Genomic DNA, 18,795 nt, shown 5'->3' with positions numbered 1-18,795 from the left:
TATTGTCACATATGACTTCTGGGAATAGTTATCACTGCATAGTTAAGTGAGATAGAAAAGCTGCAACCTGTTTCATGCATTTTATATCACAAGTGTGTTCTACAGTCATTGATGTATTTTTGTGTTGAATCCTTATAACAGACTATTTCAAATTCCAGTAAGATATTTCAGGATAGCTGCATTGTGCTACTTAAATTGGAGTAGCTCTAATGATAATTATAGCTTTCTGTTTGTCTTCTGTTCAAATCTTTAGAAAAGCATTTGCTGATGTTTTGACTTTGTCTTTGCCTTTAGGTCAGTGCACACAATAATTAAGTCCAGTTTTAGTTCTCTTTGTCGTATTCTTCCTCTTGTGTCCCTATGTGGCACTTACTGATGATACATTCCCTGCTACTCTTCTGAGGTGAAGTGATGTCCACGTAGTTTATTTTTTAATTAGACATGAAAGTGGCTGTTTGTGTAGCATATTTTGTCAGTATTTTGCAGATTCTAGGAATAGCTGATGGTGTGCTCTTCAGGCTCTAAAAGGATTCAGTAAAGAGGTGTACAAGTAAAAATAAAGCATCTGTGGTTGAGGAGTTTACCTCACGGATACAAGGTAGAGGTTTGATTCTGACTTGTAATAGTCTGGATTCTGTAAATAACTGTTTCTCCTTTGGAAGGCTTGGATCTGTTTGCAGACGTATTATAACACAATTTTAGTAAAACATTCTGGAATTTCAATTCCCTGATGTAGCTAATGTATAAGCTGATTTAATGAAAAATAGTAAAGCTGCTTCCTCATTTAGAAAATAATGTGCGATTATAGAGACTTTAAGAGCTGAGAATGTACAGTACTGTTATGTTACCATGGTTTGTTGGTTCTGGTCTGGTGATTTTAGCAGTTTTTGTCACGTGAATGATAATCTAAAGCATTTTTAAAGTAATATATATATATATATATATATATATATATATATATATATATATATATATATATATATATATATATATAATAAAATGCATTATATTGCTGTGACATTCGAATATTAGATGTTTATATAGTAATGTCAGGTTATACAATGTAAAATGAGTAGATTTGTTCCACTAAGACCACCACTTCCCCAAAACATAAAACTAAAACTAATTAACTACTAAGAACAAAATAAATGCTATATTTGGAGACATGTTCTCCTAGTTATAGTTGATTTCTGTTTTCCATATTTTCAGTTTTGTTACTGGAAAGATTATTAGCAGTTGAATATTTCAGGATTAACACATCAGGGCTACACCGGTGTGAACACTTGATCTAGTGATTTAGCCATATTGATTGATGTTGATGTAACACAATAACTTCAAAAAAGTAAGTTAATGACTGTGATAACAACTTAAACAGCTAAACACACAAATATTTTGAAGTAATGTTGATAAATTTCTGATTGTTATGCAACTCCTTCAGTTCATGCAGAGTTACGTGTCCTCTAATTTCTGTCTTAATCTTTTGGAATATCTTCTATCCGGAAATTCTGGGCTTCTTGCATAACAGTAACAATACATAATTTCTTCCTTATCTTCAATAGTCTTGGTCTGCCGGTTTTTGTGGGCTACTACTACTTTCTACAAAGTGTGGGGGGGCATCCTCCTCCTGCACCTGGCCTAACCCCATTGTAGAAATGTTTCCATGTCTTGAGGATTCTACACTAACATTTTTTCCAGTCCTGGCACCAGTGCATACTCAAGGATTGGGTACCTTTTATATCCTGGGGCCTGTTCACCCAGCTGTCATTTTTTTTAGCCTACGTCTCTCCATGATATAAGTTATATATGACAAAGTCTGTATATCAGTGGCATCTTGATATAATGTTGTGAAAACAGAGTCTTCCACGTGAAGGTGCTTGCCAAGACTTGAGGATGCCTTCAGTTCCAGCAATACCACTCTCCTTTTCTTGCCAATTTCATCATCTCTTTATTTGGACCCAAAGTGTTTACATAGGGAGGGTAACACTGTCATTGTAGATCAGATTTACCTACATCACATTACCATATGTGTGTTTAAAGAACAGCTTTGTAATTCTTGTAGGTCACTCCTTCATAGTCACACCAATTGCGTCAAATTAAAGCCTTACTGCTTTGGTGGAATCACAGTTGTCCTGTTTATGGGCAGAGAAAAAACAGAAATGTTGTGTTCCACCTGGATTCTTGTGTGGCTTATTTGTCTTAAAAGTGCATTATTAGTAGTTCGGTATACTCCCTCACCCCTCTACAGCTGTCCATCAGTCCAACTAGCACAGTGAAACCCAGTTTCATCTTATGTGTGTGTGGGAAGAATAGTTTTGGCCAGTAAAGTGAGCCCAATGACCAGTCATCCCAATGTGAATGTGACCAGATTTCATGTCTCTCCAATAGTAAATTTATGTCAGCTGTATAACTTTAATATCATTAGAAAACATGTTAAACAGCAAACTTGTATAGACAAAGCCAGTTTTAATACAACAGGAGAGGGGGTGGCATAATGGTTAATGTGTTCACCTTAGAAATCCAAGGTGCAGGGTTCAATTCTCACATGAGGTAATTGACTAGGCTTAAAATGGCCCACAGGGGCAGTTAGCCTAATACTAATCTATGAATCTAAGAGTAAATGTTTCTGGCATATCACATCTATAGGGCTTAAACTACTGTTCCTTTTCTGTTTATAAAGCACTTTATAATACACGAAACACCATTAATTACACTAGAAAGGGAAGAAAAGAAAATCTCACCTTGTTATAGTAAGATACTGATATTTGCATCTTTTTTAATGTCTTTATTGAGTTATGACTTGTGACATAGGCAAATTATTTAAATTTATACAGAAGTAATCAAAATGTATTAAATTAACATTAACAAACATTATACTTCACATACATTGCTGTATATCATATAACCTAAGCAATATTACATACTTTTTTCAGTTCCCGCCCTTTTTTAAACAAGAAACATCTTTTTAAATGTAGCTTGTTGTAATAACCATACTATAGCAAATTTCATACATAGTGTCTGTATTAGATACTCGAACATTTGAAAGTTCGACTACCATATGGTCGAACTTGCAAAAGTTTGAATATCTAATAAAAAAAAATAAACTACACAAAACACCTACCCGAATGCTCTAAGCAGAGGGGCAAGCCCCCCTGCACCCCCCCACTCTTTAAATATACCAACTCCGAGATCGCACTACAGTGCAGGAAAAGGGAAATCTTCCCATTCTGCACTGTACAGAGATCTCCGTTACAAAGTTCGAAGATTCAAAAATCCGATCAGTCATTCACCAAACAGATGAAGGCAAAATTGAAAACAGAGCTGCAACAATCAAATTTTGCAAAACAACAGGGCTGCAGTAATGATATTTGATAAACAAGAGGGCTGCAGTAATCAAATTCCACACAGCACTGTGTCATATACACAATACAAGAGTTTATTACTTTCACAGATGAGCTCAGACATTATACAAATATCAGGAAAAATCATAACCTCCCTCCCAGTCAACTGCAGCAACCCAGAATTACTACTGAATTGCCTAAATTCAGAACTTTCCCATCTTCAGCTTCATAGTCACTAGTAGGTGTCGCTTACCGGTTCTGATTGATACTCAGTGAGCCTATTTTATATCCTGTTTAGGTGTAAAATTATTTAGAAGAAAATGTAACTGAAGCCTACACATACTACAGAGAAGCATGATTGGGTCACAGTTCATAACCTATGTATGTTATATATTTCACAAAATGTATTCCAAGAAATTCATGGGATGTATTTCTTGAATTCCATTTTTCAGTCGTGAAACAAACTTATGGTCCATGACCTGATCATAATCCTCCATATTTTCATATCTGCAAAATGATTAGATTAACAGAAACATTGCAAAGTACTGTATTTTAAAAAACCTTTATACGGATATCTTTAGACGCAGCATTAGAAAGCAGACTGCAATATTAAAATTAAAGGACGTTTAGTGCCAATTATACCAACTGGTATTTTACCATATGATTCTGTCTGCTATATACTGAGTGGCCAGATTACTCAGGCGTTCAATGTTTGTCAGGCAGTTTTAATGCCACAGTGCTAGTACTGTAAAGAAAGCAGACCGAGTATCAAAATGTGGAAACTGAATGGCCGAAAGATTGGATTTGTATATGCCAAATCCAACATGCCGTTTCTCAGAATATTTCATTTTCTCCGAGATATGATGATCTTGGAGTTGTATGTACAAGTTCGGGGGTGTGGGGGTTCTTAAAGAAGTTTTAAGGAGAGTTATTTTCAGAATTCTGTCTTCTCCAGGTTTTCAGTCTTTTTTTTCGGCTTTTTGGCACTCTGCATTTCAAGTGCTGACATTTCAATAGGGAGCCAAGAACCACAAGTGACCCAAGCACGTTAATGCTTTATTACTTGCAAAATGTTATTTCAGATGTTTTTCCAGAATGGTTTTGATTTTGCTGTGCTTGATTATAAGGTGATAAATTAAGTAACATAATTGTGTGGTGAAGTAGTGTGTCTTAGAGCTTTAAGGGTACAAGAATAGGAAAATACATGATTGACATCATGTTTAAAGACTAAATTTTTGTACTGAATCTTTACATGCTTTCACCTTTCCATTTAACTACATCCAGGGAAGTAATTAACACCTTTTGGATTAACTTCATTTGCCATTTATCTTTACATGTTAAGCATTTTAATTGAAAGTTAATGATGGCAGTTCACCTCAGTACAGATTTACCTGACAGTATCTTACTGGGGCCATCATTCTCTTTCAAGTTGATTGATTATGAGTGGATGAATAATACAGCTCATGGAAATCAGCTTAATTCAAATTCAGGTTTGATTTTAAATGTTTGTATTCTAAGAACTTGCATACTAAAACCCAGAGAAATAATGATAGTAGAAAGTCTAATAGTGATACTAGAAAGTGTAATTGTGAGAATAGAAGGTGTAATAGTGATAATAGAAAGTGTAATAGTGAGAATAGAAGGTGTAATAGTGATAATAGAAAGTGTAATAGTGAGAATAGAAGGTGTAATAGTGATAATAGAAAGTGTAATAGTGAGAATAGAAGGTGTAATAGTGATAATAGAAAGTGTAATAGTGAGAATAGAAGGTGTAATAGTGATAATAGAAAGTGTAAGAAACAGTAAAAGATTCTCATCTCATACAGACTGCAATGCCAGAGACCAGTGTCATAGCTCATGGACAAGGTGAGATAGGTCATACTGAATTGATCATTTAAAACCAGTGTCCACTGTGGGCATCCTCAACCAACCTAGTAAGAGGTTCCCATGATACAGCCACTGAAAGGAAAAAAAGGTGTTCACCAGTGGCATTAGGCAGACCCTTGAAACCTCACACAGTTCCAGTTTGGAAGAGCAGTTGGATTCAAGTGGGCTGACACTAGGCCAGAAGTTCCTCAAGATAATATGGGGAAAATTAAGTCATAAAGGTTCAAATAAACCAGAACTATGTAAGCAATGTGTGACTGTAGTGAACAACCAGTGCAGACTCTACAGAATATGTATTGTTTGATGGTCTTAAGCTACTCCTCATGCGTAGCTGATTTGCAGAGTTCTGCACCCATTGCAAATGGTCAAGCTCTGAGTCTAAAAGCCATAAACATGGGACATTAATGGAAACCAAGGCATCTACCACCAAAGGAAGTTCCACAGGAGGAGCAAGTTGTTTGGTAAGGGCAGTAGTCCACAGAGGGAACCAAAAAGATTTGACGTCACTGGAAACCTATTCCCTAAGGATGTACCGTTTGTGAAAAGTTATCCCTAGATTCTGCATCTTGACACAAATTCCAATTTGTCACCATTGTAGATAATGTGTACATCTGGAGTTGAAGCAGGCAAACCCATCTAAGGTGATGTCACAGTAGTGTCTTAGGTGATCCTGAAATATCCCATGGTTAACCATGTTAGATGGTGAGGAGACATTTAAAACGGCCAAGATGGAGTAACAACACCGATCCTTCACCAGAAAGGGATCAATAAATACTGTAGTGAGGGCTCTGCCTGAACTATGTATGAAACAAGAATGGAATGGATTGACATTAAATATGAATCCAGTGTGTGTGTGTGTGTGTGTGTGTGTGTGTGTCTACATACCACACACACACACATATATATATATATATATATATATATATATATATATATATATATATATATATATATAAACCCTCTCAAGAACCTTGCTAAGAAATGAAAGATTTTAGATGGGCTGGTTTTTGTTCAGATCATGGGCATATGGACCAGATTTCTTATGGATAGCAGTGAAATAGGCCTCCTTCAGGGATGAAAGAAAAACACCCTTCCTAAGCAATGATACAGTGATCTCATAATGAACCAGACCTGGCATGTCTGGCCATGAAGCATGCAGCCTGGCAGGGCTAGGCTCTAGTTCACAACTTGCTATTTCACCATTTATAGAATAAAAATCAACAGTATCATTATAACTGAGAATAATACATTCAGACTCTGAGATAGAAGGTCCTCCACAGGGCCTTGGAACATCCCCGAGAGCAGAGCTATAGCAAGGAAATTTGACACCATGGGCAGCACATCTGCTTCCTATCCCTCCCCCCACCCCACTACCACCACTGTCTATATGTGATAGCAATGTCAATTGCTTACTAATAGCTTGTGAACTCTGAAATTTTTTTTAAGAACAGTTTGTCAGATTATAACCAGTCATTAAGCTGTCAGTTGTGGTTGCTTATATACAGCATGTAAACTATTTTTTTAATAGTTTAAATATACTTACAAAAACAAGCTTGATATACAGTTTACATGTGGCCTATTAACAGTCATTAAACACTTTGTTAGTTTGTCAGAAAGAAAAAGAGCTTGATATACAGTTTACAGGTGGTCTGTTAAGAGTCATTAATCACTTTGATGGTTTGTAAACTGTCAATCTTTTTTTTTTTTGAGCATTTGGCACCCACTATATGCAACTGAAGTATGTACTCCCATTTACACACTCTGGATAAGACAATAACTGAGAGCACTCTTGGGCCAGCTATCAATATAATCAAGGCAAGCTTGGCCATGAAATGCAAAACAGCTCAAACTCTTCAACCAAGAAATATTTCTGAGTGGCAAGACAGGCTGAATTGCTTAGCCAGCTTACCACCCTAAAAAGAGCAGCAGGTCAGTTTGATGCTGCTGAGAAGTCCTGAGTCTAATATAAAGACTTCTTGGAGATGGCAGTCTGCAGACCGAGACATGTTAGTCAACATAAACTTATCCTCAAGCAGGCCGTGTGTTAACATCTGTACTCCATTCTTCTTCCTGTCCTTCACTGCTGACAGAGTTCAAGATAATACTCGGTTATGTAACATTGAGATAGACAGGACACACATGACTTAGGACCAGAATATTGAGAAAAGCAGTCAATGTCTTGTAATTGACCCTGACCACCTCATTAACTTTCCCAGCACTTACTCATTAAGCATTTAATATTGTGTTGTGGTGTACAGGAATGGTTGTTATTTCTGACCTTAGACTGATATAACAGCCTGACTAGATTTAAATTCCGCGAGTTAAATTACAGAATTGTAGATACTTTATAGATCATACATTTAGTAGTTGAACTTGAAAGAAACTAGTCCTATATGGATAAAACCAGCACTGAAATTAGTTTTACTGTCTCAAGCCTTAAATCAAGTGTACAGCAATTTAATACAGAAAAGTAAAATGGATACAATTTACTGTACTTTTTGCAGGGAGGCAATGGTGTTCTATACACCCGATGTTGGGCCTCTGTCCCCACAGTCTCTGAAGGGAATTTATTAACTCAATGGTCACACTACCTTGAGTAAATTCGATTCTGATGTAAAATTAAATATTTCTACTATATTGATGATCTGAATGTCAGAGTTAATATATTAGTATAATGATTTGGGAATGTTGGTAACTTGTAACTTGTCCTTCAATAAACATATTAAAATGCATGGTCTACAGCTTTAAGGAAGATGGTTTATGTTGAAATCACCGAGAACAAGAGATGAAAAATGTTTAGTGCAAATATTTGCATCATTTATTAGACCAATTCTGGAGTATAATAATATTTTGTACCATTACACAGTAAAAGTTGATAGAACTTGAAAGTGTACAAAGTAAGTTTACAAAAAATAAACTCCCTGTAGTTATTGGGTTATGAATTACTTTGGCACTTATAAAATTATGAGTTTGTACTAGGGCCAGTCCTGTCTAACATCATTACCACCACTAACGATACAACTTTAGTCCAATACACATGATGCTACTATCATCTGCACAGCACCAATAACAGAAAAACTGCAGGAAATCACACAGAAAGCATTCCTTTCCATATAATCCTGGCTATCAAACTCAGACTTACTCCTGAATGCTAATAGGACTAAACTAATTTTCTTTACCACCAAACAATATTCAAAGGAAAAACAGTCTCTCCATATTTTATTGTCTAACCACAATGAAAATGTAAACTGTCTGTCAGACTAAACTTCTAGGTGCCATACTAGATGACAATCTCAAATAAGAACCACACTTCCAGCAAGCCATAAAAAAAAAAAAAAATGCTCCCTTTTACAGAGTCCAAAAATTTGCCACAAATAATGGCAGAAAATCTATTGCACAAATCTACCTGGTCCCCTCCCTCTTGTCCATAGCTCCTATCTTCACATATATAAATGCCACCATTTGACAAAAACTGGACTCCAGTTGTCAGAAAATAGCCAAATATTAGTCAGTGCTACCAAAACCACACAACACAGTAAAGCACTAAACAACCTAAACTGGCTAGAACTTCCACAGTATCTGTCTTACTCCCAACTCACAGCAGCCCATAATCTTATAGACTGTCTAACCAAATGTCCATCCCTAGAAACCTGTGCTCCAGCAATAAGTCTCTCCAAATAATAACCAAATCTAACAACTCGGCTGGTGATTAACTCTACTCCCCACCATATCACCAAACTCTGGAACTGCATTCCAGCTCACCTAAAACACACAGATAAGAAAAACGATTTGAAAACAACACTAAAACAGCTGAGCCTTAAGTAACTCCTAATCCTCCGATACCACTACTCTTTAAACACTCTTCCTTTTCCCTTGCTATGCTCGCATACATATAAATTACATCTTACCTTCTTTTAACATAACTTACCCTCAATACCCACCCTGTTTTCACTCATATATTCCTAACTTTCCTCTCATATTCTCTCTCTCTCTCTCTCTTACAACTTCCACAAAATGAAAATTTCATTAATCTGACCTGTTTGCCACCCTATCTAACATTTTATTATTACATCTCTCATATCTATACACAAAAATATTTAATTTTCTGACTGTGTCTAAACTGTATTCCTGAAAAAATGTATCTGTACCAAATGCCATGATGATTAGTTTTCTCTTTTCTAACCTATGTAATGAGTTTATTAGCCAAACTCAGCATAGCATTATGTGTTATGAACTAATCTATCTCTGTCTATCAGAATTCCAAGTGAAGGTCCGATGACCACGGGATGCCGAAATTTGGCTGGCTGAACCCGTGTTGTTGAACCTTCATTCATGTGAGTCTTGGGTTAGCGAATGCATTGTGCATTCACACATATGTGGTCAGCCTTCTGACAAGAGATCACTGTACAGTGCAAAGCAGGAAATTTGCCTTTCCTGACTGTAGTGCGATCTCGGAGTTGGAAAATGTAATCTGCAGGAGGTGTGAGGGGGCAGCCCCCCACATAAGGGGTGCAGGGGGGCTTGTCACTTGGTATGCAGTGATTGACATCAGTCTACAGATGTCAAGAATGGTTGAATTCACAATAGGAAGTGCTTTTGCGAGATTCTGACCTTCTCAGTATTCCATTTTGAACATCTGCGTCAATGTTTTAGGATGAAATGTCTTGTGGACATCAACCTTATGATAGCAAACCTTTATATATATATATGTATATATATATGTATATATATATATATATATATATATATATATATATATATGTATACACACACACACACACACAAACACCTACTGTTTGTAGTCAGATTTAATCCCTTGTGGTTCATACACTCATTTATTTCTGTATCTGCTTCCTGATAGTTGTCAATAGTAGGCTCAAAGTTTAGTCATGTCCCTACCCCAACCTGGTTGTCACCTGATATACTAATATTCCCACTCCTTCTTACACCAAGCTCAGGCTCTAATCTGTCATAGAAATTTTCTAAAAGTCTTTTGGAGCAACCCCTGTGCTACCCAGCATTGCTTCACAAAAATTATCCATCCACAACCCCCCTTTTTCCCATTTTTGCACATGGGGTTGAGGTGTCACTTCAGCAGTGACAATTAACTACAGCCAGTTATGTCTTTGTTAAACTGTCTTTTCCTGGTAATCTGCCCATCCAATCCTATTCTGGGCCGTAGGCAGCATACACCTGGTAAACATTTGTGTAGGTGAAGGAGATGGCGATGAACTGAGGCTTCATCAAAGCTCTGTGTCCAGATGATTTCTGATTGAACATGTTCTTGTCTGGTGCAGCCAGTCCAACACTGTTCCAATGGAAAGTAAAAATCTGTTGCAGCTGTGACATCCCTCCTCTGGGTCAGTGATCAAGGAGCCTCATTCCTCACCACTGATACCAGTGGGGAACATTCAAAGAGAAAAAAAATAGACAGACACAGTATTTTCAGATGCAGCTATCTGCAGCAAATGCATTTTCCTGTAAGGCACACAGTGAATGCACACTCCAGCCCTGGGGCTGGGCTTTCTCTCCAGGCGTCAGATCTCACTGACCACCAGAGAGCCAACTCCTTAGCTGGTTGTTCCAAGCCAAGTTCTCCACCATTAGTGCTCTCAGTATCCCTGTTCAAAGTAACTGTCACACACACTGACTTCAAGATTTGATTTTCACACACACACACACACACACACACACACACACACACACACACATCTGGGAAAGGCTGGCACAGCTTATCTATTGCGACACCTCCACTCAGACTATAAGATAGATTCACTGCTATCAGAACACCCGAAGCCACCTACTTTAAGGATCTTACAAGGGTACCCAATTGCACTTAGTAAAATTAATATCTATGCAAGTAGTAGTGTTAACTAAGCAGCAAAACTTTCAGGAACATGGAGCCACAGCGCCACTAAATAAATGGAAGTACTTTCAAAGGTTAAATATTTTCTAAAAAACAGCCAAAATGAAAGGTTTAGATATATCTGATAATAATAAAAAAATGAAAATACTGAATATCTATTTACAAAAACACCAGAGTTTCACTCACACAGATGGAAATATTCAGACAGATACAGAAAAACCTACAGCTACCTTAGCTAATCTCTCTCTGTTTTCTGACTGAAGAATTATTGTTCCTTATTTATTTACTAAAGCAAGGCAAGATGAAGTGGATGGGTGTCTTGTCAGGTCAAACAACAGAGTGCACAGCTCACATCTCTCACTAGTATTCAAATACAATTTTAGTGCTGGCTACAGAATGACATCATATCTGGTCATCTGACTCTGTGGTTCCCATACACCACCTCACTGGAAAGAGAGCCAGGATCTGGCACTGATGTGTCACAGTACACACACAGAATTTTAGCAAAGGTTTATTACAACATCTGGAAACAGTAAAACAATTCCAACACTTCCTGTAGACACTAACATGTTATTCTCTGACAGAATTCAGACCTATGAAATAAAGTTTTTATGGTATAAACCAAGTCATTTAATTTCAGGTTATTTTTTTAAGGTTAGCTGGGCTGAGCTTAACCTCTTCCCTTCCAGTATCCTTTGCTAAAATATATACATTTCATCAGTTACAACAGTACAGTTTGATATACATGTGTATTTCTTTTCTGTCCAACAGGACCCACTATCGATACATTTTTAACACAAGCAGCTTTACAAATACATTTTTAACATAGGTTCGTAGATTAGTACTAAGCTAACTGCCCTTGCAAGCCATTTTAAGCCTAGCCAATTATCCCTTGTGAGACTCAAACTCTGCACCTTGTGCTTGCAAGGCAAGCACCTTTAACCAATAGGCCATTCTCCCAACCATTTAAAAATTTAATCATCAACAAGTTCAACACAAGCATCTGTACTAATCAGTTTGATATTCAAATGACATATAATTTTATTTTACAAAACTTCAGCTAGCTATGCTGGCATATGTTACACAGGCAATGTCCTACTCCCTCTGGCATAGCTGGCACTACTTCACATCATCACAGCAGCATCAAGATCAGTATGTAGTTAAGGCAAATGTAGTTGGTATATAATTAGCATGGAGTTTGAATGATGAGAAATTCACAATGGCATCAAAGAGGGCTGTGTGCAAGTTACTTTGGAACTTAATTGTGAGTTTGTATTGTTGTCTTAATTTTACCCTCACTGGATCCCTCAGCAACATTTAGAGGTTTTATGGAGAGCATGATGTCTTGACATTATATTCGTACAATAAAGTTCTCTGGTTGTAAGTCCACCATTCATTATTAGGCAGTACATATTAATGAAGTCAGCCATTATCATTATCACTCAGTCTGTCCAGTCAGAAGATCTCTAAATGTAATGGTAGGCAGGTATGCAGTTGCCTAACATCCTTTTCAGTATCCTATTTTGCTGCCGTAGCTCAAGCTGCTGGCCATAAACCAACAGTTTGAGTCACACTATGGAGGTATGGTCTGTGCTTCCTTGATGAGACTGTCTTTGGAGGGGCCAGTATATTTTTGCACTTGGCCATCTTTTTGTTCTTTGACAATAATTTTGGGTGTGCAGTGACATTACTGCAGTGCTGTGCAAGCTAAACCTTTTCCCAGGTCAACAACATGTTACCACTGATTTTGGCAGTTGTTATCTGCAAAATCTCCACTAGGTCTTGAAGATGATCTGTCCATGAAAAAGTTTTAATTCATATATTTGACCTTTCTCATTTTGGCCAGTGCTTCAGTATTCTGGACTAATTCCCATACCCAAAGACCCCAACAGTTCAGTCATGCCTTATTGAGCCACTGCCTGCCTTATTTCTAAGTCACAGCTGTTCATTTAAAGGACTGATACAATTCTTACTGATGCTGTACTTCAAACAGTGATATAGTTTGCAGCCATGCTATGTATATTGTACTTAAGATATTTTATTACTAAAATCCATTTTTACCATTTTACTACCCCATTTTTTCTGTATTTGTTTATGTGTATCTGATCCTCTCCTAGAACTGTCATACTTTCTGTCTTTTTTTTCTTTCTTTATTCGAGTTAACTTGGGTAGTGGATTAATCCACACACCGCCCATTTCAGTTACCGCTTGGAAAGTACAGATAAAATAATATATATGATTACAGAGGAGATGCAAGAAACAACATTCAGAAAACAGAGGTACCAAAGCATACGCAGCATAAAAAAAAGTGAGTTACACGTCTTAAGCCTTGTATTTATGTATTTGCAATAGTTTTGGATATCAGAATTCCTGGTGGGTAGAAAGTGAGGAAGGCCTATGTCATTATTTTATATCTCTTCACTGTTTTGAATGTTCCTTATTTTGGAAAGCAGCCTATTCATTTATTTCTCTGTCCTATGGCATTTTATGTTTATTTGCAAATCAAATGAGAAATATTAACTTACATGGACTCAGAACATAAAGATGGTATTCAGAGAAATTTACACAAATGCATTTAGGCTGTCTGTGATGTCCATGAATGAGCACAGCTGAGCTACGATTCAGAGTCCATTTATGCAAAAGCACAATGACCAAGAATGAGCCTATGCAAATATGCTAATAATGAGATGTAAATGAGGAATGATGTCACTCAGCGTATGTTAACAAAGTATTCTCTACACCATTTGCGAGTCATAGTGGAATTTTACAACACGTTAGTGGTATTCTCAGGCACATTATATAAAAGGAAGTCTTGTCAAATCTATCTGAGTTGCTGTCTGCAATAATGCTCTCACTTGCTGTTAGTTTTGCATTTCCAGGTGAGAGTTGCTTGTCTTGACTGGGACAAAATCTCTTGCACCCAGCACTTCTTGCTGAGCAAGAAAGCAAAAATATATTAAAATATTAAAGAAAAAAAAAAAAGATAACTCCTTGTAACTTTGACAGTCAAGAAATCCTTTTTTTTAACAACAAAAAATATATTTATTGCATTATCGCTTATGACATTTATATAAATGGAAATAAACATTCATATATTTTCAGTTGCAAACATTATACATCACATATAATCTTCTGTAAAATTATTGTCATCTGAACATTACGTGGCACATTTAGTTCCTGCTTTCTCTTAAAACCTCATTCCTGTTCCAAAACATTATTCTGCATGTATTGTTCCCACAATTTCCATTTTTTCTATGTAATTTGATCCTGCCCTTTTCTAAACATCCCACTTCCAGTTCTTCAATCTCTGTTACTGTATTCACTACTTCTAATACAGTTGGTTTAGACTTTGATTTCCATTTTCTAGTAATAGCTTTTTTTGTAGCCACCAGAATTAAACTCAGCAAGGCTTTACTGTGTCTCTGCAATTCAGATTCTGTATCACAGCTGAAAAAATCATTTCCTTAGTTACACCAATTTACTGACCCAGTATCTCTGACAGAGTAGTCTGCAGGGATTTTTTTAAAGTCTGCCAAGTCATTACACTACCAAACATATGCTCCCAGTTATCTCTTTCTTCCCCACCAGGCCTCCAACATTTGCAGTCTACCCAAGGAAAAATTCTTTGGACTCTGCTCGGGGTATTAAAATATGTATGTAAACCCTACCAAGCAAAAGACTTTATTGCATATTTGTGAGCCATACATATATCCACCCATTGTTTCTTTATCCATTGCTTATCCAATTTCTCTTTCTAGTCTTTTCTAACCTCCTCTGATCGATTCCTATATTTATCATGCAATATTTTATATGCCCTACTAATTATCCCTTTTGTAACAACAGCCTCTATTTTAGGTTCTAGTGAAAACTCTACCAATGCTGGTCTTTTACGTAGGATCCCCTTATTCCATTCTATTTGCATGTAATTCTTGATAGGGAAGACAGTCACTAACCTGCAATCCAAATGTTTTCTTGACCTCTTTCCATTCTATTATCTTTCCCTGTCTAATTACTTTCTTCCAATACCTTGGTTCCTTTGCCAGTTTTCTCCAGTAAATTCCAGCCCCCTTTTGCCTATTCTCTATACCCCTAATTGCAGTCATCCCTGTTGGGAGAATCTCTTTTCTCCATTCCTTTGCTGACTTAGTTTGTAGAATACTTTATGAATGTAATATTCTGAATGGTTGTAATTCTTCTGAAGGGTCTACATACAAAATCCCAGTCTCTCCTTATTTTTTGAGCTTCCCCCCCATTTCATGATTATCACTTTCCTTTTGAATTGTAGCTTTCTGCTTGTGTTATTTATAGGAGCTTTAACTGTGTAGCTCTGAAATATCCCTCAAATCAGGTAATCCCAAGCCACATAATTCTGTTGGAAGGATCAACTTAATCCTACTTGACTCTTACCCTCTTTCCCTCCCAGATAAAATATTTCAACTCTTTATTAATTGTTGTGCATAACTTCTCCTCTGGCTGATAAAACATATATGCCTGACCTGTATATAAAACTAAAGTGACTAAAACCATTTTCAGTACTTATATCTTGCTTTCCATAAAACATAGCTTCCATTTTCTCAGTTTTTTGTATTATCTTTTTTTACTCTCTTCTATCATATGCTTAGCCAACATAACATAATCGTTTTTAGGCCATACTCCTAAGTACTTCATTTTATCATGTCCCCGTAAGTATGGGTATTGCTGAACCAATTCATGTGTAGGTACATAGTTTACAGCTATTGCCTTTGTTTCATCTTCATTAATTTTGTATCCTGAAAAGACGTGAAACTGTCTCAGAATGTTCCACAACACTGAAATGTCCTTTTCTGGTTTTATCAGATATAAAATAATATAATCTTCAAATAAAGCCAACTTATCTTGATCATTATACCAGTAATGTACTTGCATTTCTGGGTCCCTTGTTTTTTTTTTTTTAAACTGTTACTGTTTAACTCTTATGTAACTATCCATATGTGGAGCTTTTCTCCTCGGGCCTCCTCTGAAAATGGACCTGTGTCCAGTCGGACTATCCTGGTTAAAAAATGTGAAATAAATAAGTTAATAAATTTTTGCCAATGGTTATAAATATAACGCAAGTAACAAAGGGGAAAGAGGGCACCTCTCTCTGGTTCCTTTGTTGAAATAGAACTTATTAGAACAGGGATCCCCCCACTTTAATTTTCACCTCTGATCCCTCGTATATCCTCTTAGTTGACCTTATTATTGTGTCACGGAATGCAAATGCTTCCATTGCCCTGCTCATAAAATCCCAGCTTACTGTGTCAAATGCTTTCTCTGCATCAAGACCCATCAACAACAGTGGTATTTTCTTACATTCTGCTTCTCTCTGCATAATCATTGTTCTGTTAATGTTGCCAAATGTTAGCCTCCCCCACACTGATCCAGATCTATCAATTTTAACAAAACACTTTTGCCATTCTTTTAGCAATTATAGACATCAACATTTTATAGTCATGGTTTAGAATCAACGAGGGCCTATATGAGACAATCAATAAATCCTTGATAGGTTCAGAGTGGACAGGAACATTATAAGGGTCTTAGTGTGTACGTTTGACCCCCCCCCCATAGGAGTACTGGAGGAATGTGTGGACTTCCAGTCCCAGTGGACACTAAGATATGTTTAGCTCTCACTATAATTTCCATGGGGTCCTTCCAGAGACTGACTAGGGACACTGTGGGGATCTCAGCATTTTCTAGATGTACCTTTGGCACATGTGAATCAGTACATCTATTTCCTGGTGTCACCTCAGGACCAAGCTAGGATTGTCTACCTTTTTTGGTGTGGCAGAGTTCCCTGAGGTACTCAGTGTGATAGATTGCAACCATAGGGTCCCTTCTGGTCCATAGGGAGAGCATTACTGCAATAGGAAGAGCTATCATTCCATCAATTGCCAGATAATGTGTGATGCATGAGGATGCATCACCAACTTGTCTGCCCAGCATCCTGGCAGTGCACATGATTTCCATATCTGGCACACTAAATCACTGTATCATCTGCTCCTGCATGGTAGGATGCCCAGTGGTCACCTTGTTAGTAAGTGGAAAATAATTGTTTTTTATATTGTATTTAAGTAGCTATTCAGGTTAAAATGTCTTGCTGAATACTAGACATTTTTTGTTTTATACCCCTCACCACCCTCTTCTCACTGTCTCTCTTTCTCTCTCTCTGTCTTTTTTTTTTCTAGGTGATGCTGGATATCCACTGGAGCCATGGATCATGACTCCAGTGAGAAATCCAAGTGGAGCTGCAAAGGAGACGTAAATCACATGCCTGTCCCAGATTCATATTGTCACTGAGCCATTTCAGGTGCTTAGATGAGGCTGGGGGGTGCCTTCAGTATGACCTAGCTACTGCATGCAGGATGTTAACTGCATGTTACGTTCTGCACAAAATGATCACGTGCTGGTCTGATGGTGAAGTGACCAATGTCTGTCACTACAGGTCCCACTTCCAGTCCTACTACAGCTAATGATGACCAGCCAGAAGCAGTAGTAATGGACCCCATGTGACAGAATCATGTACAGCATATGGCTGTGCAAGTAAAGAGGTGGTGTCTAGTCCAGAACTATGGACCATGACATTCAGGTTAGCGTTTTTTTTTGTAAAAAAACACACAAAGTATAACTGGTGCATGCAGTGATACCTGTGTACTATGCTGTGCGGTGCATGGTCTGCTGTCACTGTTCATCTGACATTATCTCTCATCTTAAAAATGTTTTTCTTTTAGAAAAGTTATTCATATTATTTTAAGTTATACTCATGCCTGAGTACTCACTGACTCCTGTTCATATCAGTAATAATGACATTTTTCTGTGCTTTGATGAATACATTCTGTTGTAGTGCTTTATTTACTTAAGTACAAAAGTACTGAATGTCTTCAACATTTCATTTCAATATTTCTTGAGTTAATGTATTACAATTGATTGAAAAGATATTTTTATATTATGGTTATGCCATTTTTCTTCAAATTTTGTTTGCTGCAGTACTGCACATCAGATTAATTTTATATTGTAGTACACAATAACTTGTGACTTTGGGGACATAAAAAGTATTATCATTTATATAGTGGTGAGAGTGAAATGACAGCAGTGTAGGTTTATACAACAGGGTACTCATTTTAATCTGTAATTCTCTTATTATATTTCTATTTTTTTGTATATTAATACTTTTATGCTGTAGGTAATGGTCACCATACCTCTCAACCTCATAGAGCAAGAAATCGGGACAAAGCCATAAATAATGAGGGGACAAAGGGCCCAAAATAGGAACACTTTTTAAATATTGCTCTTACAAGCTTAGAAATTTGATAGAATAACAGGTTTTGCTTTAGCATGGATTTTCTGAAGGACATGACGTCTGAAACTCAAATTCTGCCATTATTTTTTTATTTCAGTCTTCGGTAATTTGCTGGTGATTTGCTAGAAAAATACAATTTTTATGAGAAATAGACAAAAAATTTGAGGCAAAAGTGTGGACAGTCTGCAAAAATCTGGACAGATGAGATGTATGACTGTCACCTATAGCAACAGTAATTGATTTTTTCCACCTTTCCATGTTGGTTTATGTAGTAGGATTACAGGGATGAAATGCATGCACTTGCAAAGTTTGTTCCACCACCTCCCCAACACACAAAATTCTTTTTTTTTATTTTGTTGTCTTATTCTTATTTAAGTTAAACATTTAGC

The 18,795-nt window shown here is 36.8% G+C and overlaps 1 protein-coding gene across 1 annotated transcript in view; it reads left to right on the top strand.

The window, feature by feature from the left end:
- Window positions 1-18,795, top strand: part of MBOAT2 (membrane bound O-acyltransferase domain containing 2) — a 2,181,512-nt gene that overhangs the window by 918,010 nt on the left and 1,244,707 nt on the right. The window lies entirely within an intron of this gene.

This window comes from Protopterus annectens, chromosome 1.part1 (assembly GCF_019279795.1).
Source record: "Protopterus annectens isolate FY-2018-M chromosome 1.part1, PAN1.0, whole genome shotgun sequence".
In the NCBI taxonomy this organism is placed as follows: Eukaryota; Metazoa; Chordata; order Ceratodontiformes; family Protopteridae; genus Protopterus; species Protopterus annectens.
This window is presented reverse-complemented; position numbering and strand designations above follow the sequence as displayed.